Genomic DNA, 6950 nt, shown 5'->3' with positions numbered 1-6950 from the left:
TCCAACCAAAAAATGCCCTGGTCCACATGGCTTCACTCCAGAATTCTATCAAACCTTCAAGGAAGAGCTTATTCCTGTACTGCAAAAATTATTCCAAAAAATTGAGGAAGAAGGAATCTTCCCCAACACATTCTATGAAGCAAATATCACCCTGATACCAAAACCAGGAAAAGACCCAAACAAAAAGGAGAATTTCAGACCAATCTCACTCATGAACATAGACGCAAAAATTCTCAACAAAATCCTAGCCAATAGATTACAGCTTATCATCAAAAAAGTCATTCATCATGATCAAGTAGGCTTCATCCCAGGGATGCAAGGCTGGTTTAACATACGCAAGTCTATAAACGTTATCCACCATATTAACAGAGGCAAAAATAAAGATCACATGATCCTTTCAATAGATGCAGAAAAAGCATTTGATAAAATCCAGCATCCTTTTCTAATTAGAACACTGAAGAGTATAGGCATAGGTGGCACATTTCTAAAACTGACTGAAGCTATCTATGACAAACCCACAGCCAATATTTTACTGAATGGAGTAAAACTGAAAGCTTTTCCTCTTAGAACTGGAACCAGACGAGGTTGTCCTCTGTCACCTTTACTATTCAACGTAGTGCTGGAAGTTCTAGCCAATACAATTAGGCAAGACAAGGAAATCAAGGGAATCCAAATGGGAGCAGAGGAGGTCAAACTCTCCCTCTTTGCTGACGACATGATCTTATACTTAGAGAACTCCAAAGACTCAACCACAAGACTCCTAGAAGTCATCAAAAAATACAGTAATGTTTCAGGACATAAAATCAATGTCCACAAGTCAGTAGCCTTTGTGTACACCAATAACAGTCAAGATGAGAAGCTAATTAAGGACACAACTCCCTTCACCATAGTTTCAAAGAAAATGAAATACCTAGGAATATACCTAACGAAGGAGGTGAACGACCTCTGTAAAGAAAAGTATGAAATCCTTAGAAAGGAAATAGCAGAGGATATTAACAAATGGAAGAACATACCATGCTCATGGATGGGAAGAATCAACATTGTTAAAATGTCTATACTTCCCAAAGCAATCTACCTATTCAATGCCATTCCTATCAAAATACCAACATCATACTTTCAAGATTTGGAAAAAATGATTCTGCATTTTGTATGGAACCGGAAAAACCCCCGTATAGCTAAGGCAGTTCTTTGTAACAAAAATAAAGCTGGGGGCATCAGCATACCAGATTTTAGTCTGTACTACAAAGCCATAGTGGTCAAGACAGCATGGCACTGGCACAAAAACAGAGACACAGACACTTGGAATCGAACTGAAAACCAAGAAATGAAACTAACATCTTACAACCACCTAATCTTCGATAAACCAAACAAGAACATACCGTGGTAGAAAGACTCCCTATTCAATAAATGGTGTTGGGAGAACTGGATGTCTACATGTAAAAGACTGAAACTGGACCCACACCTTTCCCCACTCACAAAAATTGATTCAAGATGGATAAAGGACTTAAATTTAAGGCATGAAACAATAAAAATCCTCCAAGAAAGCATAGGAAAAACACTGGAAGATATTGGCCTGGGGAAAAACTTCATGAAGAAGACTGCCATGGCAATTGCAACAACAAAAATAAAGAAATGGGACTTCATTAAACTGAAAAGCTTCTGTACAGCTAAGGAGACAATAACCAAAGCAAACAGACAACCTACACAATTCGAAAGGATATTTGCATATTTTCAATCAGACAAAAGCTTGATAACTAAGATCTATAGAGAACTCAAATTAATCCACATGCAAAAAGCCAACAATTCCATATATCAGTGGGCAAGAGACATGAATAGAACTTTCTCTAAAGATGACAAACACATGAAAAAATGTTCATCATCTCTATATATTAGAGAAATGCAAATCAAAACAACCCTGAGACATCATCTAACCCCAGTGAGAATGGCCCACATCACAAAATCTCAAAACTGCAGATGCTGGCGTGGATGTGGAGAGAAGGGAACACTTTCACACTGCTGGTGGGACTGCAAACTAGTACAACCTTTCTGGAAGGAAGTATGGTGAATCCTCAAAGCACTCAAGCTAGACCTCCCATTTGATCCTGCAATCCCATTACTGGGCATCTACCCAGAAGGAAAAAAATCCCTTTATGATAAGGACACTTGTACTAGACTATTTATTGTAGCTCAATTTACAATCGCCAAAATGTGGAAACAGCCTAAATGCCCACCAACCCAGGAATGGATTAACAAGCTGTGGTATATGTATACCATGGAATACTATTCAGCCATTAAAAAAAATGGACACTTTACATCCTTCGTATTAACCTGGATGGAAGTGGAAGACATTATTCTTAGTAAAGCATCACAAGAATGGAGAAGAATCCTATGTACTCAATTTTGATATGAGGGCAATTAATGACAATTAAGGTTATGGGAGGGAAGTAGAAAGAGGGACAGGGGGTGGGGCCTTGATGTGTGTCACACTTTATGGGGGCAAGACATGATTGCAAGAGGGACTTTACCTAACAATTGCAATCAGTGTGACCTGGCTTATTGTACCCTCAATGAATCCCCAACAATAAAAAAAAAAAAAAAAGAACTTTTACAATCAAAAAAAAAAAAAAGTACTGTGTGCAGCCAGTGTCTGTAAGAGAAGAATAAATATCTAAAATTCCATGGTTGGCAAATGTAAAGAGAGATGGGGTGTTGTTGAGTAAAACCCAGACCCAACAAGAAATTATAAATACAGGGTTAAAGACTTTCTGAAACTAGACAGATTGATCAATTTGAAATTATTCCCCCAAATTTAACATCAAGAATAAAACAGTCCTTGGGTGAAGTCATTGAGGTCTGTTTTTCTCAACCCTTTCAGTCATCAAGATCAAATCTTACTTCTTCCTATCCCCATGCTGGATACAAGAAGGAAGAGAATGAAGTTGTGGCAACTAAGTCACAGGCAGAGAGAGGAGCTACCTGAGAATGCCTTGCTTCAGGCAACCATTACTTTCTCTATCAGAATAATACATTTTCATAGTGCACAGCTGTAGAAAATATCTGCTTACAAAGCTCAACTGGCTTTGTGTCACACTTAACATAAAACCATAGCTCACCACCATGGCCTGTATGATCCAACACAATTGGCCCCTGCTTCCCTCTCTGAACTTCCTCCTGACATTCTCCTGAGTACTCACCATGTTCCAGCTTATTGTCCTTCTCTGTGTTTCTTGAACATGCCAAGCATATTCTAGCCTTTGCACTTGATAACTCTGTCTGCCTTAAAGGCTCTTCCTCCAGATTTCAGCTCAGCTATCTCCTCTTCCAACAGGCAATGTCTGACACAAACTGAAATGACCAACTTTGTGTGAGTTGAAGTCATCTAAGAGGCAAATGTCAAGAGATATTAGACATCCAAGAGATTCATTGGAAGAAATGTCTGTGAGGGGGCTGGAAGAAGCATCGCACTGCAATGTGAGTCCTATGAAAAAGGAAAGGACGGAAAGAGTGTTGGGTAGGAAGCCCCTTGGACTATAGTACAGTTATGACAAAATTTTAGCAAACTAATGCACAGTTACACAATTCTTTTTCTTCTTCTTGTTTTTTTTTTTTTTTTTTCTCACAGCAACCCCCAAATCCTGGGCTTAAGCAATCCTCTTGCCTCAGCCTCCTGAGTAGCTGGTGCCTGCCACAATGCCCAGCTATTTTTTGAAATGAGGTCTCTCTCTGGCTCAGGCTGGTCTCAAACCTGTAAGCTTAGGCAATCCACCTGCCTCGGCCTCGCAAGTGCTAGGATTATAGGCATAAGCCACTGCATCCGGGTAATGCAGAATTCTTGAGCCAGAGTCATCACTGGTGGAGTCCTGCATCTCTGAAGAATGAGCTGGCTGAGAAGCCAAACCCTGTTGTGCTCAGTCATTGGCTAGGAGCAGTTCTGGGGACGGGTGATCTCAGCATGAACACAGACAATGGTGGACTCGATTGCAGCCTCTGGGACCCTCAGCCAGTGACATTCCCCATGGGGGTATCTGAATATCACACTTTCAAGTCTACCACACCCTTCCCACTGAAGCTCTGAGGGCATATATCACATTCCCTTTGTTTGTTTCTTCAATATTTGATGGCATCTTATTATTAATTTCTTTGTCTTCTCACCTACCACCCCTTCTTATCCCACTGAAAGAAACACAAGAGTCTTAGTTGTTTTGTCCACCACTCTGTCCTAGCACCCAAAATACTTCCTGATGTGTAGTAGCAGCTCAAAAAAAATGTAAATGAATCTCTAAGTCCTAGGCAAGGGGGAAAGGAGATTAGGGTTACCCCTTGTTTCTTCTCCTTATGGTACATTCCAATAGAGGAGCCTCTGTCATAAAAACCAATGAACTGGTTTTCTAGGCCTGGCCGGTGAGTAGCAATGGCAGGATTTCCATGGTATGTGTAGTACGAGTTCCGCAGCTCATTCTCTTGTCCAGTTTCAGCAATCTCAGATCTATCAGCTGGAAAATAAATGGGACTTGCACGAATTCCACACTGAATTGAAATACACAGACTGCAGTGTTAGATTATCTTCAGTTCCTCGAGATATTAAATGTCGTCAGAAGATTGAGAAACTCAGGAGGATGAATTGCTGGCCCTGGCAAGTATTTATGAAGGACATGAATTTAGAAAAGCAGAGTTTGTCCAAGGTGGAGAAACCAGGATCTATGTGAATTTGCCACAAAATTTCAAGATATTTGTGAGCAGCAATTCAAATGAATGTCTCCAGAATAGTGGCTTTGAATACACCATTTGCTCTCTGCCTCCTCTTGTGGTGAACTTTGAACTGCCACCAGCTTATCCATCCTCCTCCCCACCTTCATTCAAACTTAGTGGAAAATGGCTGTCACCAACTCAGCTATTAGCTCTCTGCAAGCTCTTAGACAACCTATAGGAAGAACACTGTGGCAGTGTGGTCCTGATTGCCTGGATGCAGTTCGTTTCCCATTGTAAGCTCACAGTGGGTTCTCAGAAAAAAGTTCAGAGAAGGATGTCTCGAGCCTCTTTCAACACAGAGCTAGATTTTGGAGGAGCTGCTGCATCTGATGTAGACCAAGAGGAAATTGTGGATGAGAGAGCTGTACAGGATGTGGAATCATTGTCAAGTCTAATCCAGGAAATCTTGAACTTTGATCACGCTCAGCAGATAAAATGCTTTAACAGTAAATTGTTTCTATGCAATATCTGTTTCTGTGAGAAGCTGGGTAACGAATGCATGTACTTCTTGGAGTGTAGGCATGTGTACTGCAAAGCCTGTCTGAAGGACTACTTTGAAATCCAGATCAGAGATGGCCAGGTGCAATGCCTCAACTGCCTGGAATGAAAGTGTCCTTCGGTGGCCACCCCTGGTCAGGTCAAAGAGCTAGTGGAAGCAGAAATGTTTGTCCATATGACCACCTTCTCCCTCAGTCCACCCTAGACCTGATGGCAGATGTGGTGTACTGCCCCGCCACCTTCCCCCCCAACCCCACTTACCATGAGGTCTCTCCATGTAAGGTGACTGCAGAAAAGTTAATAGACTTATAGTACCTACAAGGATGTGAAGCCAATAAAAGAATTTTGGAACAGAGGTATAGTAAGAGGGTGATTCACAAGGCACTGGAAGTCATGGAAAGTAAGGAGTGGTTAGAAAAGAACTCAAAAGCTGCCCGTGTTGTGGGATTTCCATAGAGAAATTAGATGGATATAATAAGATGGTGTGTATTGGCTGTATGCAGTATTTCTGCTGGATTTGCATGGGTTTTCTCTCTGGAGCAAACCCTTGCAATCATTTCCCTAACCTTGCTTCCCCATGTTTTAACCGATTGTTTCATGCTATGGATATCAATGGAGATATTTAGGAAGATGAAATTGAATATGAGTTAACTCCTGCTCAAGATATGGAAGTGGAATGGTTTGCCCTCATCTTTTATCATGAACACAGGGTAATCCTGAAGTGTATTTAGGGTATCAATCAATCACTCTTCCTATGTAGAAACTATGGAAGAACCAGGTGTATATTTTCATGTGGTACTACTGATGAAGGCACATTCATGCATTTTTAAATGTAACATACACTGAGAAAAATTATAAGCCAAAGGTTCAGAAAATGAAAGCTACAGAATGTTGAATATTATAACATTCCCAAAGCTCTAAATAGTTAAAAATTAAATATTTATTTTCCTTTCCAAGCTTTACGTAAGGCAAAGAGGCTCAGGAGTTAAACTTACAGATCCTTTTTTTTTTTTTTTGTAGCGACAGAGTCTCACTTTATGGCCCTTGGTAGAGTCCCTTGGCATCACACAGCTCACAGCAACCTCCAACTCCTGGGCTTAAGTGATTCTCCTGCCTCAGCCTCCCAAGTAGCTGGGACTACAGGCGCCCGCCACAACGCCCGGCTATTTTTTGGTTGCAGTTTGGCAGGGGCCGGGTTTGAACCCACCACCCTCAGTACATGGGGCTGGCGCCCTACTCACTGAGCCACAGGTGCCGCCCCTACAGATCCTTTTTGTCCCTGAGAACCAGCCCTCTGGTTTTATCTCTGAGAAGCATCCCTCTAAGACATTCTGTTTGTGCCCCCTTACAGCTGGGGCTGGTGAGAAGCCTTATTCCTGAGAGCCTGATCTCATTTCCTCCATGTCACTCATCTCCCTTCCTCTGAAATATCTGCTAAGTTCTCTTTGGAGGGAGCCCTTTATTCTATAACTGACTGGATGTTCCAATGCTATTTTGATCTCCTGCTTTCCAGAATAGAAATTTATAGTAATCCCAAAACACTGACCAAACACTGCTGGTCACTTGATATTTATTAGTGGTGTATATAATATATGGTTTTAGGCCAAACGTAGAATTTAATCATACTGGCTTAGAAGAGTTTCAGCTGTATTCAACTTCTGAGCAGTCGAGCCTAGATTCCAAACAACATCTTTTTTGCTACC

At 41.2% G+C, this 6950-nt stretch overlaps 1 pseudogene; it reads left to right on the top strand.

The window, feature by feature from the left end:
• The first annotated feature begins 4585 nt into the window (after positions 1-4585).
• Positions 4586-5978, top strand: LOC128568553 (E3 ubiquitin-protein ligase RNF14-like; annotated as a pseudogene).
• The last annotated feature ends 972 nt before the right edge of the window (positions 5979-6950 follow it).

Source organism: Nycticebus coucang, chromosome 17 (genome assembly GCF_027406575.1).
Source record: "Nycticebus coucang isolate mNycCou1 chromosome 17, mNycCou1.pri, whole genome shotgun sequence".
Lineage (NCBI taxonomy): Eukaryota > Metazoa > Chordata > Mammalia > Primates > Lorisidae > Nycticebus > Nycticebus coucang.
Note: the sequence above shows the minus strand (reverse complement) of the source record. Positions and strands in the feature narration are given on the sequence as shown.